The following is a 20087-nucleotide window of genomic DNA, read 5'->3' on the forward strand; positions in this document are numbered from 1 at the left end:
TGTAAGCTCACCAATCATGGACATCTCGAAACTCCTTCGACATCAATTCACCAAATTCTTTGCATGAGTCTTCATTTGATGATCCAAAGATGATATCATCAATATATACTTGACAAATGAAGATATGCCCATCAAGCTTCTTGGTGAATAGTGTGGTGTCGACCTTCCCAATAGAGAAGCCCTTCTTAATGAGGAAATCCCGAAAGGCGCTCATACCAAGCTCTTGGGGCTTACTTAAGCCCATATAGTGCCTTGGACAACCTATAAATATGATTAGGATATCTAGGGTCTTTAAACCCGGGAGGTTGATCAACATAGACTAGTTCATTAATAAAGCCATTTAAAAATGCACTTTTCACATCCATTTGATATAGTTTCATTTCATGATGTGATGCATATGCAAGAAGGATACGGATGGCTTCTAATCTTGCAACCAGTGCAAAGGTCTCTCCAAAATCCAAACCTTCAACTTGAGAGAACCCCTTTGCAACTAGTCTTGCCTTGTTCCTCACAACAACACCTTGATCATCTTGCTTATTGTGGAACACCCACTTTGTTCCAATGACTCTTGCACCTTTTGGTCGCTCTTCAAGAGTCCAAACTTCATTGCGAGTGAAGTTGTTCAACTCTTCATGCATGGCATTGATCCAATCTAGGATCTTTAAGAGCTTCTTCTACCTTGGTAGGCTCATAGCAAGAGACAAAAGAGTGATGAGCAATAAATGAAGTAAGTTTTTGAGATCGGGTCATTACTCCCTTTGATGGACTCCCTATGATGAGATCTTGTGGATGATCTTGTAGGAGAGGTGTATTTCTTCTATTGACCATTTGGGGAGGAGGTTGTGGAGCATCAACATCTTGTGCTTGTACCACCATTTGCTCATGGGAGATATGAGTATCTTCATTTTCTACTCTCCCATCTTTTTCACCATCTTGTGGCACACTTGATGAAGAGGGTTGATCAATGACTTGTACATCATCTTCATCATCCTTTGGCTTGAAGTCTCCCACCAGAATATTCTTCATAGCCTCTCTCAATGGTTCATCACCTACATCATCAAGATTCTCATATACTCCTTGGGAGCCATTAGATTCATCAAATTCCATATCATATGTTTCTTCAACCAAGCCAGTGGCATGATTAAATACTCTATATGCTTTGGACTTTGATGAGTAACCAACAAGAAAACCAATATCACAACATCTTTGGAACTTCCCTAGGTGTTGCCGCTTCTTGTAGATATAGCATTTGCAACCAAACACCCTAAAGAAGGAGATGTCCGACTTCTTCTCATTTAGCAACTCATAAGGTGTCTTGCCAAGGAACTTTTGAAGGAATAGGCGGTTTGATGCATAGCATGCGGTTTTGATTGCTTCCGCCCATAGAGCTTCGGGGGTGTTGTACTCATCTAGCATTGTCCTTGCAAGAGTGATCAAAGTCCGGTTCTTTCTCTCAACTACACCATTTTGTTGAGGAGTATAAGTTGCGGAGACTTCATGCTTGATCCCAACTTCATCACAATAGGCTTCAATGTTTGTGTTGTCAAATTCTTTCCCATTGTCACTTCTAATCTTTTTGAGCTTCACTTCAAATTCATTTTGAGCTCTCTTGGCAAACTTCTTGAAGCAAGATGCAACTTCGAATTTGTCATGAAGGAAGAATACCCATGTATACCTTGAATAGTCATCCACAATCACAAGATAATAGAGATTCCCTCCCAAACTCTTGTATGTTGTTGGTCCAAATAAATCCATGTGTAGGAGTTCTAGCACTCTTGTGGTTGACATGAAAGCTTTATTGGATGAGTGTTTGCAACTTGCTTGCTGGCTTGACATGCACTACAAAGCTTGTCCTTTTCAAACCTCACATCCTTCAACCCTCTCACCAAATCATTCTTCATAAGCTTCTTGAGTGAGCTCATCCCAACATGAGCAAGTCTTCTATGCCATAGCCACCCAAGTGACATTTTGGTGAATAGGTAAGTCTTCAAATTAGCATCTTCGGAGGTGAAGTCAACTAGATATAAGTTGTTGTATCTAAATCCATTGAATATCACTTGATTGTCATCTACCTTGGATACAACAACCTCTTTCTCGGTGAACAAGCATTGGAAGCCAAGATCACGCAATTGCCCAATGGATAGCAAGTTGAAGCTCAATGAAGCAACATAGAGCACATTGGAGATGGAATGATCATTTGATATTGCCACTTTGCCCAATCCTTTAACCTTGCCCTTTGAATTATCTCCAAAAGTTATTTTCTCTTGTCCATCTACCTCTTCATCTAGTGAGGTGAACATACAAGGATCACCGGTCATATGTTGAGTGCAACCACTATCAATAACCCAATAACTTCCACCGGTCTTGTAGTTCACCTACACACATGAGATTCAAACTTTAGGAATCCAAACTTGTTGAGGGCCCTTCACCTTCTCAACAAGTGACTTAGCCACCCAAATCTTCTTATGCCTATTCTTGTTAGGAGGACCTAAGAACATGACTTTCATCTTTCCACTAGAGTCCTTTCTAAGCATGTAGTGAGCATTGAAGGCAAAGGGTCTAGCATGCTTGGGCAAGGGTTGTGGCGGTGGAGTTTGACACTCATGAGCAAAGTGGCCTTCTTGTCCACACTCAAAACATCTCTTTGGCTTTGGCTTTGGCTTTGGCTTTGATTGTTGTTGTTGAGCTTGAGCCTTCTTCTTCTCTATACTTGCCACATATCCAATGCCACTTCTATCCATCTTCATGACGGTGTTCATAAGTAGCTCACTTTAGGAGGTGCTTGCCTCTAGCAAACTTGCTCAACCCAATCTTGAGATGCTCTTTCTCCAACTTGAGCTTCTTATTTTCTTCCTTTAGAGCATCATCTTTCTTTTCTTCCTTGAGCTTCTCATTCTCAAGGATCAACTCTTTGTCATGATCAAGAGTTTCTAGCACAATGATGTTGTGGCTTTTCATTTCTTCAAGATCTTTCATGAGCTTCTCATTATCACTCTTGAGCTTGACATACTTATCATAGTCATTGCACTCAACCACTTGCTTGCCTTTGCTACTAGATCCATGCTCAATGCTCTCATCAATTAAATCATCACATGAAGTAGCTATATCAATCTTGACAACATGGTTAGTAGCATCATGTGGCTCATTTAGGTAAAAATTCTTGAGAAATAACAAGAGTATCATGATTAATCTTAAGAGTAGTGTATTCATCTTTTAGCTTGTTGTGGCTAGTGATGAGTTCATTGTGCACCCACTCAAGTTTATCATGTTTATCTTTAAGCTCTTTCTTGGAAGATTTGAGCTCCTTGAGTTTGGATGATATAGCATCATTAGTTTCTCTAAGCTCATCATTAGCCTTTTCCAATGTATCACTTAGCTAAGAGTGAGTCATTTTTAGCATCAAGCTTTTCATTTGTAGCTCTACTCTTTCTAATGATCTTAGTGTATTTTCTTAGTATTTTGACAAGATCATCATAGGTAGGTGAATCATCATCATCGCTATCGCTATCATCATCACTAGCATGCTCATCATCACTACTATCATCACTCTTAGTTACCTTGTGTTCACCCTTGGCCATAAGGCATAGGAGTGTAGAGGATGATGACGATGGTGGCGGTGAAGATGCAAGATCAATAGCAATGGCGGCCACCTTCTCATTATCACTATCATCATCGGATGATCCACTTGATGAATCAATGTCCGTGAGCCAATCATCGACAATGTAGGCCTTTCCACTCTTCTTCTTCTTATGGAAGTCCCTCTTCTTGCCATCTCTCTTCTTATATGGCTTGTTCTTTTTCTTCTCATCTTCATCCTCATTGCTTGAGTCATCTTTATTGCCCTTGTTCTTGTTCTTGAACTTGTCTTTCTTGGGCTTTGTGCATTGATGAGCTAGATGGCCAAGTTCGCCACAATTGTAGCAATCCATCTCGGAGATTGGCTTTCTTCTTGAGCTAGTGAAGAACTTCTTCTTCTTGCCATCAAACTTGATGCCACTCTTGTTTAACTTCTTTAGCATCTTGGCGGTCTTCTTCACCATGAGAGCAAGACTTTCTTCATCATCTTCTTCATCACTTGAGCTCTCATACTCAAGTCTTGCTTTGCCCTTATCTTGGCTAGCTTTGAATGCTAAGTCCTTCTCTTTCTTCTTTGTAGAGGATGAGCCATCTTGTGGGGTGATGTGCATGTACATCTCATGAGCATTGATCTTTCCCAAGATTTGTGTCGGTGTAGCGGCGGAAAGATCACCTTGATGTAGCACGATCATGATGTGCCCATATTTGTCAATGGGGAGGACACTCAAGATCTTTCTCACAACATCGGATGGTGATATTTGAGTAAGTCCAAGCCCATTGACTTCCTCTACAAGAACATTTAAACGAGAATACATCTCATTAGCATTTTCTTTGGGAAGCATCTCAAAAGAATTTAGCTTTTTAATCACAAGATGATAGCATTCCTCACTCTCACTCTTGGTTCCCTCATGGAGCGCACAAACGTCCGACCATAGTGCATGGGCGTCTTTGTGGTTCCTTACACGGTTAAACACATCTTTGCAAAGGCCTCTAAAGATGGTGTTTTGAGCCTTTGCATTCCATTTTTCATAGTTAACCTCATCGCCTTGTAGGTTAGTAGCATCCCGAGGTTTTGGGAAGCCTTGAGAGGCGACTCTAAGAATACCAACGTCTAGAGCTTCTAAGTACGCCTCCATGCGGATTTTCCAATATGGAAAGTCATCTCCCTCAAAGATAGGAGGAGGTCCATCCCCATGAGACATCTTGCTCTAAGCGGTTAAGCTTAAAAACATGAGCATGAGGCTCCGATACCAATTGAAAGGATCAAGATGCCCAAGAGGGGGGGTGAATTGGGCTAATTCTAAATTTTCTTGCAATAATCAAATCCTACGGATAGCCCAATTAACCCCTTGTGCCTAGAAAAGTGTTTCTATCAAACTAACGCACAAAGGACTTACAACCTATGTTCCAAACTTACTCTAGCGTGGCAATTCTATGAATGTAAAGATAAGTATTGAATTGCTCAAAGTAAATACTCAAAGTAAATGCTCAAAGTAAAAGGAGAGAGGAACGTGGTGATGTTTTGCCGAGGTATCGGAGAGTCGCCACTCCCCACTAGTCCTCGTTGGAGCACCCGCGCAAGGGTGTAGCTCCCCCTTGATCCGCGCAAGGATTAAGTGCTCTCTATGGGTTGATTCTTCGACACTCCGTCACGGCGAATCACCCAAAGCCGCTCACAACTTGAGTTGGGAAACCCACAAGCTCCGCCGGGTGATCTCCAAGTTCCCAATCACCACCAAGCCATCTAGGCGATGGCGATCACCAAGAGTAACAAGCATGAACTCTCACTTGACCACGCGAAGCCTAATGAGAAGATGGATGCACACTTGACTACTCTTGATTCACTAATGAGGCTACTCTCTTGGATTCTCAAATCTCAATCACCTCACTAGGACCTTGCTCTTCTTGACACTCACAAACGTGTTTCTCAGCTATTGGAATGAGCAAAAGTGACTCCACACACGAGTGGAGCTTCTATTTATAAGGCAGCCTAAAAAATGAACCATTATGAGCTTCTGCGGTGTGACCGGACGCTCCGGTCAGTTCAACCCGCGAACCAGTGAAAATGAGTTGACCGGACGCTGGCAGGGTCCGGTCAGCACTGACCGGACGCGTCTGGTCGCATTAAACCCTTACTGGAACCTTACTGGACTCGACCGGACGCTGAACCCTCAGGGTCCGGTCAGTACTGACCGGATGCGTCTGGTCACAGATTCCCTTCTCTGGAACCTTACTGGAGTCGACCGGACGCTGCCTTTCAACGTCCAGTAACTTGACCTCTCCAGTGTCCGGTCGCACCGAACACAGACTGCTAATCAAATGAACTGACTGGACCCTACGGCCAGTGTCCGGTCGCACCGGGGCCAGCGTCCGGTCAGCATTTGACCCTCCATTCACTTCCAACTCTTGAACATATGTGAATGAAGTTTGCTCCAAAGGATCTTAGGCATTCATAGGAGCTACCTAGAGCTAGTTTTAACAAGTGTGCACCACATCTAACTCACTAGACTCAACTAGGTCAAGCTACCCATCCATACCCCCCTTAATAGTATGGCCAAAGGAAAAACAAAGTCCTAAACTACTCTAAGTGTCACTCCAACTCTAATCGACACTTAGAACTAGTCATCCTTAACCTTGTCATCCATCCTTTGAAAACCAAAATGATTTCCATCGTAGGGGCATGACCACCTTGATTGCCGAATCGATCTCATTACCATGACCTAACTTAATTGCATCTGCAAAACACACGTTAGTCATAGTAATCTTGTATTGTCATTAATCATCGAAACCCAACTAGGGGCCTAGATGCTTTCATAGTCAACACAACATATCTAGCCAGGAAGTACGATGAACTGTATGTTTCTTAGATTATGAGGCTACATGGAGTACTAAGGACCATAGTCTCAGATCAGGGACCATAGTTTATAGCTTGTTTCTAGGAACACTTGCACCAAGCTTTGGGAACTAAACTTATTCAGAATTCAGCATACCATCCACAAACTTTTGGGCAGACCGAGCGAGTAAACTAGATCTTAGAAGATATATTGAGAGCTTGTGTTATATCTTCCAAGGGTTCATGGGAGAAATGGCTACCTTTAGCCGAGTTCTCCTACAACAACAGTTATCAAGGGAGCATCAAGATGGCTCCTTTTGAAGCCTTGTATGGTCAGAAATGTAGAACTCCTTTGAATTGGATTGAGCCCGGTGAAAGAAGATACTTTGGCATTGACTTTGTCACCGAAGCTGAAGAGCAGGTACGCATTATCCAATAGCATATGAAAGCAGCTCAGTCAAGACAAAAGAGTTATGCTGATAAAAGAAGAAGAACACTAACTTTTAATGTGGGAGATTATGTATATTTAAAAGTGTCACCTATGAAGGGAGTGCAGAGATTTGGAGTAAAAAGAAAGCTTGCACCTAGATATGTAGGGCCATACAAGATTATTGAATGGAAAGGAAATGTCACTTACAAGTTACAACTTCCTCTAGAAATGAGTGTGATATTCGATGTGTTCCATGTTTCTCAGTTGAAAAGATGTCTTTGTATACCTAAGGAAGCCATTGCACCCACCAACATTAATCTCCAATCGGATTTGACGTATGAAGAGAAACCAATCCAAGTGTCAGAAGAGATGGAAAGAGTAACGCGGAGCAAGGTCATTAAGTTCTACAAGGTGGTGTGGAATAACCACAGTGAACAAGATGTCATGTGGGAATGGGAGGATTACTTACGTGAAGTTTATCCTGCCTTTTTAAGAAGAATGGTAGGTCTTGCAAATCTCAGAATAAGATTTCTATAAGGGGGAGGGGCTGTAACACCTTTGTGTTAAGCATTGCAATTAGCACTTGCATTTCATGGGCACAAGCATCATCCAAGCATTCATGAACAAGAGCATGTGAAATTTCATCTCCTTCTTATGCATTATCACCAGAAATGTTTATTTTACAATGTTAGTCAACGATGGCGATGTCTGAACCTGCGCCCGTGCGCGGTGCCATAGCCGACAGGACCTAGGCCATGGCCGCCGCATGGTGGTAGCACGCCGGTGTTGGCCCGGCCGGTCAGGCTCAAGCGCGCACTTAAGCATCACGCACCCACCACTCCACCCACTCGTCCGCTCTCACTCCCTCCTGCTCGCTCTGCCTCTCCGCAGCGCCACATCGAGCACAGCCACAGCATCGTCGTAGCTCCGCCGCAATTGCTCATCATCGACATAGCTCCATCGATCGATTCATCTCGAGCATAGCTGCTACGCCATCACCTCCACCTCGTCAAGCTACCAGCACCACCTACCGACCGTAGGTAGTGTGGCATTTTGCCTCGCCGCAGCCATCGTCGTCATCGAAGCGTCGCCGCGCTCACGGCACACCAGTGCCCCCGCCGTTCCACCACACCGCATGCCTCCATCTCCTCTAGTCCAGCACTGTGCTAGAGTCTAGAAGCTTAGGCCAGAGTTAGGAATGACGCCATCGCTTGAATGGCGCTGGAACAGGTCACCGCTCTGCCCGTGCCTGCCATGGCCACCGTGGCAGTCGAGCTCATCGCTGCCGAGTTGGTTCACCGTCTCACTCCTTTCTCGCGTGCCTCAGGTCGAGTAACCCTAGGCCTCGCTAGTGGCATGTTGGTGACTCGTCTTTTGCCATTGTTTAGCTAGAATAGCGTGAGCACCGCCATGCTCTGTGCGTCGCCGCACGGCCATGCACATGGTCGAGCTCACCGACGCCACTCCGAGCCCTCACCTACATCGTGTAGCTCCGTTAGGTCACCAAGATGGAGTAGCCATCCTTGCCTGAGTGCGCCATAACCAGAGATGGTTGGTGTACTGCCGCCGACCTCCGCCGTCCGCCATGGCCGCCGTCGAGCTTGCTCCGGCGAGCCACCGAGCCAACCAAGCCTACCAGTCGATGCGCGTGGATGAGATGAGTGAAGTGGTGAAGACGCTACCACCGGAGACCTCACCGTTGGTGAGTTCTCACCGGTCAGCACCGTCCCCTATTTTGTCTTGCTGACGGGTGGGTCCCCGTTGACCGTGGGCCCCGGCTGTCAGTGTGTATGATATTTGATTTTCTGGATTTATTTCACTTATTTGAATGCATGTTTCAAAAATTCATATCTCAAGCTAGGAGTGTCCAATTTTGGTGAACCCAATTTTTTTAGTTTCATCTTGAATTGTAGTATTTGATAAAAATATGAGATGCACTATTTTTGGGTATTTTTCTAGGAGAATAAAATGTAGCTTGATAAATGCTTTTTAAATGGTTTCTATCTTGTAAATTGCATAACTTGAGCTAGATAGGTGATAAAATTGTGATTCTAATTTTGATAGTCTTGTGTTGACATGCTCTAGCTATGAAAAATACTAAACTTACAGTGGTCATACTTTTAATATGGTCTTCATAATTAATCCTAATTAATTGCTAGTTTCTAGTGAAATTAATTGGGGTAAAAATACATAACATATGATCATGTAAATTTTTACATAGTATTCTTATGCTTGCAGGAATGTAAGAAAAATATTAAATCTATTGCTCGGCACTTTTTACTATGCTAAACTATTTTTGCTAAAATAAGTCTATGTAAATTGTCATTATTGTAGAGGTAGTTGTACTTATCCAAATGGTATAAAATTTATATAGTAGACTATTGAGGTCATATGTGAGCTACTGTAATTTTCTCAGAATTAATTGAGCTTTAGAAATATTTATCCTTTAAATCATCTCATTATCTAAGGAAATTAATAAATGGATATAAGTAATTTAGTTATGTTTAACCATGATGTTTTCTATGGTTATTGTGATGCATATGATATATTGATATTATTACTTAGGCTTAAAAGCAATGGGTTGTATGCAACTAGTTAATTATTGCTTTGTAATTCAACTAGATGGCTGCATGTATAGTTTCGGTTGAGTTGATAATTTCATGATGATAATAGTCTTTTCTGTAAAACTTGGTAATAACAAAGTTGTAGATAACTTACTTATCTATATTGTGTTAAATTTTCATAGTTATAGGCCTTATGGTTTAAGAATTATGGCTGTTAGAACTCTGTTGTCAGAAATGCTTGCTCTCAAGAGAGATTTTAATGATTGAATTGTTTGACCTAGATAACTACTGAATCACATTAAGTGTATTAAAATAAAGTTGTAGAAAATTTCATAAGCTTTCTATAATGTCCACAACCATATTATTTTGATGTATATAACTCTAGTTATGTTCAAAACAGTTGGCTATTGTCTTGTCGTTCCGAAAAATGATTTACATAAGTGTTTGCTTAAGTTACTAGAGAAGATATAAGCACCTACTCGGTAAAATAAGATGCAACTTGTTGTTACTTTAATGCAAAGCTGTTGAAAACACTTATGAGGATGCATTCATTATATCATATCATATTATGCATGTCATCATATATGCATTCATGATATCAGTAATTCATGCTCATGCATATAGGATCGTCCGAAGAAATAACTCTGTTGGAGTTCAACAAAGAAGAGGAGGAGGATCAACAGGAAGACGCCTTAGGCCGCAGCTCTAGGAGAAGAGGAGCAGACTCTCAAAGATCTCCCTGAGTACTTGAATCACCGGCCAACCTCTTTCCTCAAAGGCAAGCCCCGTAGCATTCTAAGTCTCCCATGTTTTATAAAATATTACTTGAGTCCTTTATGTTGGATGCATTAGGTTATAAGAGTTGATTGGAAACACTTGATGTATAGAAATACCTTATCTAGTTATATATACCTTTAATCCTGTGTAGGTCCAGCATCGAATATATGCTTAGCCATGCTTAGACCGGTAGAAGTCGGGTGATTTCCTATCACCTGCGAGATATAGGTGGATACCAAAGCACGGTTGGCTATATTTGCTATCGTGGAAAAGAACCATGGGGTAATATAAATAGAGGCCGGACGGAGTCTATGTGTAGGTTTACTCATGTGATTCTGTCTGTGTCGATTAAGGACCATACTGTTGTTGGGCGCTTCTAACAAGATTGAACGCATGCCTATCACTTAGCTGGCCGGATAACTTATTCCGACCGCGAAGCCAAGTAGCTCAACTTAGGTCGGCCCCGTTCTGTTAGAGTGCGCACTCTGGATGATAGTAAGGATATGTGGGGAGCTAGACGTGAGCCCAAGGGTAGGCCGGGCCTGAATGTCCTGGTAGCTGGTTGTCCCTGATTGTGCGGCAGCTGGGCGAACCCACGAAATATGGACCTAAGTTGTACCAATTGTGACCTAAGGTGACCAGTTGATCTGGTCTGCCTGGGTTTGTGTTATAAATAAATTGCTAGCTGGTTGAAATCTGATTGGAATTATCGTATCTCCCGGACAATGAGAAACTTGGCTAGTACCAATATTGTAGTAATTGTGGTATGGAACATGATGGTTCGGATAAACATAGAATTACTACACTAGCTATGGTTACTATTGTATGTTACTAAATGATATACTACATGTTTGGCACAGGTTAGTTGCTAATCTAGAAATGAATAGCTATAATTAACTTGATGACCGAATTATAATTGTACAACTGAGTTAGTCGCTTTTGATGTAAAATATTGTCAAGCTACCTCCGCTCATAAAGCCTTGTATAATCCTTGGAGTCACTTTATTTTTGATTTATGACGGGTAAGTCTAGCTGAGTACCTTCTCATTCTCAGGGTTTTATTCCCATTGTTGCATATGGTATATTTTATCATGGCTATTGCAAGAACTGCTTTTGTCCCGCTGTGGACGAGGACTGAGCCCTAGACAGGCATCTCTTATTAATACTTCTTATATGCTTTTGTGGGAGTGTGATCACGAACTGGCACTATGTATTTGAACTATGATGGCAGATGTTAGTTTCAAACTTTAATTTGCTTCCGCTACTATTTACTAAACTTGGTTTGTAATAACCTTAATTCGTACTATGATGAATGAACTGTATTTGTGAACCTTATGTAACATGTGACATGTATGTTGAACCATGCACGATCTTGGTTGTATGTTGATGGTTAATCTAGACCCGTCGTGGTACTCGACGGACTTACCGGGTTTATATGGGTTCAAGTATGACAGTGTGACCTGCTTGCGGGCTGCCATTGTACTTGTGCACTTATAAATTAGTCGGTTCTGCTACAATATTTGCATAGACCATATGATGATCAATTTTTATCCACGAAGAATAGAAGATCATGAAGTACAAATGACCAAGAAGGTTAAGTGTTGTACTCTTTTTCTCTATGTGAGTTTTTACATGAAGATTTCTCATACAAGGTCTCAATAAGACAACATGTGCAATCCAAATTGGGAATACGATGTACTCTTCTCTAAGAACCATTTTCCCATGGAATTTTCGGATGAAGTTTATAATGAGTCATACACATATCGTGGTAATCGTCAAGGGGAAGTGTTGTAAAACTATGAGGACTCTAAACCATAAAGGTCACGAGAGATAGAGTGAAAAAAATTCTAACTGTTGGCAACATGTTTTATAACAGAAATAACGAAAGGAGAAAATATGATGACTCTTTAATATTAGAGTTAAAAATATTTAAAAAGAAGAGTATAAATTACATATATAGATGGACTTCTATCGAATGGCCAGAGTTACAATGTTTTTATTCGTTTTGTAACTCGGTTGTATAAACCCTCTCCACATCACAACATCAAAAACAAGAAGCACCGACAGACCAACATTAGAAAAATAATTGTAGACAATAACTGTCCCAAAAAGAGCAACAAATCTTAATCTAATATTAAACCATAAAAGGTTTCATGGTCTGGTCTTTTTTATATTTGTTTTTCTGTTTCTTATTTTCTTGATCTTTTTATGTTTCAGTGTCTATTCCGTCCGTCCTTCCGCGTTTTCCTCAGCTATTTCATTCTTTGATTCGATGAGCTCCGTTTTTTTAGTCAGTTTTCGTGAGACGTCCCGTCCTCTCCGTTTTTTCTTTCCTCTGCTCCGTTTTTTCTTTGTGATAGTCTGTTTGTTTGTGAGAGTCCGTGTTTTTTTTATGTCCGTTCAATTTTTTCTCTAGCCAATATAAAATCCAGCACGTGCTTGCGTCCGTATCTTGATGAAAAATGACACTACGCCTTAACCGATTATTGTGACTTCTTGGTATAGTATATGACTTCTTATACTCGCTAACCAAGAATCAAACAAGGCCCGGCCGGAGGCGTTTATAAGTAGCCAAATTAAGCAATTGTCTGCAAGTACCAAACAGCAAGTCGCGTAACAGTGCAGAGCGAGCGTTCATGGATATCCCCAAGGTCGACCTACGCGGTGTCGAGCCTGGGGTGCCGGGTTGGGAGGAAGCCCGGGCCGCCGTGACAGCTTACATGGTAGCCCACGGCTGCGTCGTCGTCACGTACGGCGACGTACGAGGCCCGGAGCTCCGGCAGGTGCTGTTCGGCCGTGACCTGCCGGAGCTCTTCGCGCTCCCTCTCGAGGCCAAGCAGCGGAACGTCTCCACTAAGGCGCACTTTAGAGGATACATCACCACCGCGGAACCGGTGTATGAGAGGGTCAGCGTCGATGGACCAAGGACTATTTGAAATTATTGTTCCCGTTTTGTCCTCTAATTCGGAGCAAATTCATAAAACTGGTCTAGTTTTCGCATACGAACTCCGATTTTGACGTTCCATATATCAAAATCGATCAGAAAAAATTTCGGATCCGTCCATCTCCGGCTTTGCCGGGGTTCAAAAAATTTAGATTGGTCAAAAAGTGGTCACAAGATCCTCTTTTCGTGGTCACAAGGTTTTTGTCGATTTTGAGCAAGTTTTCTGAAAATTCCACAGGCCACGTCTTTCACTTGTTTCAGCTCATATTTTCTGTGGTTACTTCTTCTGTGCTCCTAAGTAAAGGAAAAATATAAAAAAAAATAAAATAAAAAAGTCAAAATTTCTCAAAAAAACAACGACAGCCCAAAAAATAGAAAAAAAGAGAGGGGTAAAAGAGGAACAATATTTAGAGGAGCACATAGAGAAGGTCAAACGTTATTTAAGAATACTAATTGATTTCAGATGAAAAAATCGTGAACATAGAAGTTGCAGAACTTATCAAGATCTATAAGTTTTATTTTGGTCATTTCTTCATCCGATAAAGTGGTAATAACATTGTTCACAAAATTTACATATCTCTCTTATAGTTTTATAAACAATAAGAGGGATATGTAACATTTGTGAACAATATTACTACCATTATGTCGGATGAATAAATGATCAAAATAGAAGTTATAGATCTCGAAAAGTTATGAAACTCTATAGTTGACAACTTTTTAATTTGAAATCATCTTGTCAAGGAAAATTATGTTTGAATTTCAAAATTTTAAAATTTAAATTTTGTAAACGACCTCGAATGGAGAAACAACCAAAATAAAAGTTGTAGATCTCGATAAGTTATGAAACTTTGTAGTTGATAACTTTTTAATTTGAAATCACCTTGTCAAGAAAAACTACGTTTGAATTTCTAAAATTTTGAAATTTGAATTTTTTAAACAACCTCGGATGGACAAACAGTAAAAATGAAAGTTGTAGATCCCAGACGAAGGCAGCATCCGCGACTTCACCAACCTGTTCTGGCCGCAGGGTAACCGGGAATTCAGGTAATAACACCACTGCGTCGTCGTTGGTAGCTAGATTTTGACACGGAATATAACTAATTTTCTCATGACTGGATTGCCTGTGTCGGATTCGATCGGATTGTCGCTCCCGATCGACCTGTCCAGTGACATGATGCTGCGATTTGGAGACAACTTGCTGAAACTACAGCAGATGGTATCGAAGATGACCCTAGAAGGGCTGGGCGTCCAGGAAGAGAAGATCCGCTCCCACCTTGGCTCGCTCACCCACACCTGGCTGTGCCGCTACGGCGTACAGTCAGACACGGGCAGCGGATTGTCCATGAGGGCGCACCGCGACTTCAACATGAGCACCCTGGTCGTGCAGCACGAGGTGGATCGCCTCGAGGTTCAGGCCAAGGACGGGAGTTGGATTCTCATTCGTCCCGAGCCAGACACCTTCACCATTCAAGCTGGCGACCTACTGGCGGTACGGGGAAGGGAAACACGCATTCTCCGAATGATATTCAATTCTGATTACTGTTGCTGCAGCAGACAGACAGCAGTGCAGCTTATTAATCTATATAGGTGGTGTCTATGTACGTATCGCAGGTCGTTGCCAACGGCAGGGTGCCGGCGTCGGTTCACCGCGTTAGCTAGGACGCCGAGCAACCGCGAGCGCTTCTCAATGGTTTTTGGCAGCTGGTCTAGGGACGGTGGCGTGGTCAGCGCGATGGATGAGCTCGTCGATGGTGAGAACCCTCTGTTGTATAATCCTTGTAGGCCCGACGAATACATCGAGTTTGTTCTGAACAAGGAAGGCTACAAGCTTGATGACCCACTGAAGGCTTTCTGCGGAGTCCACAATGGTACATCCATGGAAGGAATCAAGCTTCAGCCACCCGCGGATTCCCACATCTCGTGGCTGAAGGAGCTCGTGCCGGAGTCCACAGACCGCCACTCAAAAATTGTTATAAGCGTGATTCTAGACTGTTTTTCACCATTTATGCAGCCACACAAAGAATGATAAGGCCCTCATAACAAGAAACATGAGGTTAATCTGATGAGTTACCACACCGGGAGCTTGACCTCTGCAAGAGGCTCCAACGAGAGGGAAGCTGGTGCGTTTCTCGATACCTTGATAAAAATATTGGAGTTGTTGATTAGAGTTTGCATCTTTAGCTTCTGGATTTACATTACTACTGTAAGGACCGTGACGTCTAAGAGGGGATGAATTAGAAAACTTAAAAATCTACTTCTAATTATGGCCTCTAATTCCAACCTAAGCCAAACCTATGCAATAAATAAACTATCTAAACGTGCAATTACAGTTTTGCTAGGTGTGTTGCTATCTCTACCAGAAAAGAGTTATGCAACCTTGTTTCCAATCCTATAAACTAACCTAACAACTAAGTTAGGAAAGTAATAAAGCACACGACCAAGGTAGCAATATGAATGTGGAAACTAAAGATGAGGTAGAAATGCAAACTACCGTTCGATGCTGCTGTTATTTTTACCAAGGTATCGAGAAGCGTGCAAGTTATCCCTTGTCCTCGTAAATCTCCCAGTCGGATAACTTCGTGGATAGCTCAGGGCCTTCCCCACGCGCAAGTGGGTCTCCAGAATATCCTCTCCTGGACCGCTCCCCTCCGTCTACACTATCAAGCTTTCAGCCAAACCGTCGCGGGTCTCGTTCCCTCCGGTACATAGTGACGGTCATACCACAAACGCGGTTGGTGTGGTCTCGTAAGACTAAAAGCCCCTCCGATGTACAACAATGGTGCGCGCAAGCACCAAATGCTAAGAGTTATGCATACCTCACTAGACACTAGGCCTAAACCTAGAGCAAGCACATAAACGGTAGTTTAACTAGCCGAAATACTTTACAAAGCACCTACACTAATGACCATATGTATCACTAAGCAATATGCAAGGGGAGAGCACTAGAATGGAGCACCAACTCCTTTGTATGTTCCTCAGCTCCCACATATCTTAAATGGTCGGTTGTGTGGTATTTATAGCCCCCCAAGTCTAAATATAGCCATTAGTGCCGGCACAGCAACTTCTACGTATGCACTAGACATGTCCAGTGTTAGCATCGGACTTCACACCGGACCTCCGACAATTCGACCGTTGTATTGCCTTTCTACCAGCACTGAAACTTTGCACCAGACAGCAGCACCGAACATCTCCGGTGGTTCAATAGGTGTCACCGCTATGTCCTGTGTGCACCGGACTTCAGCCCCGAACATGTCCGCTCTCCATTTTCATCGCAACACACTTTTTGTATTTTGGACATAACTTTTAGCTTTGAACTCCGATTTTAATGATCTTGGATTTTTGAGAAAGCTAATGAAAGGCTCTATATCTTTGAACTGATGTCATGTAAATTTGAGCAAATCCAAAATCATTAGTCAATTCCAATTCATCCACCACTTTGTCTTGGCTTCAGTGACTTCTATTTTGTTTGTCTTTACATTCGGGCTTCTACTTCTTGGTGTCTTAGACATATAGCATGTCTTGAAGGTCTATAACATGGCTTCTAATTTCTTGCTTGTGCTATTGATCATTGGGACCATCACTTTGCCTAAATCCAAGTTCAACTTGCATCTGTTTGAACTATACCTTGTATACTAGCAAACAATATTAGTCCAAATGGTTATGTTGTTCATCAAACACAAAATCCAAACTTAATGGCCCATAGAGTCCATTTTCATTACATCAGATTTTAAGTTTTGAAATCCTGGTTCGTTTCAGCGGCGATTGAACTTTCTGTAGTAGTGTTGGGTTGAGTGCTTCATATAAGGGTGCTTTGGACATTTTGCGGGTGCCTATATATATGAGGAGTGTTTGTTGGGGCAGCCATCTAAGTGGAGGGCCACTCTCATTTGTGTGTGGTTTTGAGAGAATGGTAGGGTTTGAGAAAGAGAGGGATAGTGGAGTGGCTCTTTGATTGAGATTTTCACCATCCCAGCTTTGAGATCTACTAGGAGTGATTTGTAATCTTACATGAAGTAATTAAGAGATCAAATTAGTGCTTCACTTGTTCTTCTGCCCAATCTAAAATTTCCCCATTTCATTGTTTCTTGTGGTCATTTTTTAGAGAATTGTGTGCTGCTGTTTTGGGTGATTGTTGATGGTGTTTTTGAAGTATTTTGAAACCCGTGGAACTTGTCCAAATCATTGCTTAAAGCCCAGCTATCATATATCAAGTTCCATCCTCCAATACCTTTTTCTACCTTATTTTGGTGATTCTCTTGGATAACTTTGATCTGAAGGTTTTTGTTTGTTCGTGGTTGTTCTTCTGGTGCTATGACCCCTTGGCACCTTATCTAGCCACTGGTTTTAACTGATTTTCCACCAGCACCTAGAAATCACCATTTGGAGGATTCTTGCTAAAACCAAAAATTTAGAAGGAGATTTCGAAATTTTATTCAAGTTTTGATCTTTTTTTATTCGACTAGGTAGCATGCCCGTGCGTTGCTACGGGACAACTAAATCTTTTGTACTAAAAACATACGGATCGCACGATAAGATAACAATATTGTTAAATTAAATACCGACGTCAAAGTAACATTTAATTCAAAAAGCAAAGTTTGTGAAATTAACACAGTTACGAGAGCGCGACGTCGCAGGCTCACAAACTCTACTGTATAGACTTTTTCGTGATACGGCTAAGATAATATTTTATATCGGCAAAAAGAATTATACGGTATCCATTTCTTTCATGTGCCAATAAATCCATGAATAAGTTCCGCTGTATCTCCATATAATCATGTACACACAGGTTCGAGTATATATGCAAATAAGTTCGTGCCCGTGCGTTGCTACGGGACAACTAAACTTTTGTACTAAAAATACACGGATCACACGATAAGATAACAATACTGTAAAAGTATATGACCGACGTTAAAGTGATATTTAATCCAAAAGGCTAAGTTCATGAAATTTACACAGTCACAGAGAGCGTGGCGTCGCGGCTCACAAACTCTACTACGTAGATCTTTTCGTGATGTGGCTAAGATCATTTTTTATACCGGCAGGAAGAGATTTTTTGTATCCATTTCTTTTGTGTGCCAAGAAATCCACGAATAAGTCCCACCACATCTCCATACCATCCTGTACACGGCGCTGGCAAGCGAATTAGCCACAACTTATGTAATTAGTTTTATAATTAGCTCATGTTTAGTCCTCCTAATTGATATCTAAAAATTCAATATGATAGGGACTAAAGTTTAGTCCTAGGATCCAAACACCCTGACTCTCGACTCCTGCTAGCAACTCACTTGCACCACTATGCCAATGTGTCTGCACATATATACTCTAATGCCAGAACGTCTAAGATGGTCTTTATTGTCCACTCTTTGAAAATATCATAACTTTAAGGTTGCCATTTGTGTATGCTGTAGGATTGGGATGCTTTGCACTGATCCATGAGGGTGTCCATGAGAGTCGAAATTTTTTATGCCATTATGATATCTAAGCTTACCAATTAGATATTGACGAACTTAATTGTTAAAATATTTTCAACACTGCTTTCATATACTCCCTCTGTCCCAAAATAGAATTTATTCTGGCTTCCCGAGAAGTTAACTTTTTTTTTACTTTGACCAATTATATATAAAAGAATATTAATATTTATAATACATAATTAGTATCATTACATAGAACATTGAATATATTTTCATAATAAATTTATTTGGAGATATAAATGTTGCACGTATTTTTTATAAACCTAGTCAAAATTGAGAAAGTTTGACCTACACGCATCCCATAACGACTTATATTTTGGGTAGAGGAAGTATATGCTAATGGGAGTAGTCAACTGAAAGTGGTGATGAACACAACAATACTTTCATATTATATGCTAATGGGAGCACGAAGAAACGCAAGGTAATGGACTTATATACTAATGGTGGGAATATTCGTTTAGAAAATTGCAGAAGGTTCACCAGTCTCACCATGTATAACCTGCACATCTTTTATTTGACACCACTGATGTTTTCTTCCATGATTATTGTTTCCTTCCATGCATGATTATTGTTTTCTTCCATGTACGTGGTCTCAGGTGATCGATTTGTTTTCTTCAAAGCAGGCGGGGATCGCATGGATGACAGTTTCTTTTTCTATCACGCCTTTCCTTTTCTCGCTCGCCCGTTGGACAACGTGGAAGGTGGGATCGATTGCATGGGGTGGCAGACTGACGAATCAAGGCAATTGTCTCACCAAAATGGTGTCCACACTTTTTTTTTAGTTGTAGGAGAACTATTGGGAATAGATTCTAAATGGGTTAGTCAAGGTTTCCAGCAAGTTTCATAATTTTTTAGTGTTGAATTAAATCAATTTTGAATTTAGGAGAAAGTTCATTACAGTCTGTTCATACCGGACCGGTCCAATAGGTTGTCCGGTATATTTTTGATTTGTGATTTTTAGGAGATTTTCTAGAGGCTTCTTCCTTGTGTTGTTTGGAACCTCTGGTTACAAGTTCACAATTTTTAGAGACCGTTTAAGCATGTTTTTCCTTTTTCTCAAAAATCCACTTGGGTTGGTTTGTCATACCGGACTGGTCTGATATGTATATAGGATTGGTCTAGCTTTGCACTGTGTTCTTGAGCCTTTCTCCGTTTCTTGCTCATTTTACTTCCGCATTTAGTAGGCACCCTATTGTTACTTGATCTTAGGGAAAGCTAGAAGAGAAGAGTGGGCGTGTCATTTTAGTATAAAGTCCAAGTTCCCTCGAGAAAAAAAATTATTAGGCTCCCATTCATCCTCCTATGGTCGCTGTTTCCGGTCCTTCAAAAACCTGCTACAACTATATAAAGATAAAAAGGTATATGAGTACTATCTAAATATGATCGATTTAAGGTGTGTATAGATAGGCAATTATGTAGATGTGGATCTAAGTTTATCCAGGGAGTTCGTAAGTCTTATCTTTCTTAAATTGTTAGATTGTGCAAGAGCAAG

At 41.3% G+C, this 20087-nt stretch overlaps 1 pseudogene; it reads left to right on the top strand.

Moving 5' to 3' along the window:
* Positions 1–12794: 12794 nt before the first annotated feature.
* Positions 12795–15190, top strand: LOC136458249 (probable 2-oxoglutarate-dependent dioxygenase AOP1; annotated as a pseudogene).
* Positions 15191–20087: the final 4897 nt, after the last annotated feature.

Source organism: Miscanthus floridulus, chromosome 6 (assembly GCF_019320115.1).
Source record: "Miscanthus floridulus cultivar M001 chromosome 6, ASM1932011v1, whole genome shotgun sequence".
In the NCBI taxonomy this organism is placed as follows: domain Eukaryota; kingdom Viridiplantae; phylum Streptophyta; class Magnoliopsida; order Poales; family Poaceae; genus Miscanthus; species Miscanthus floridulus.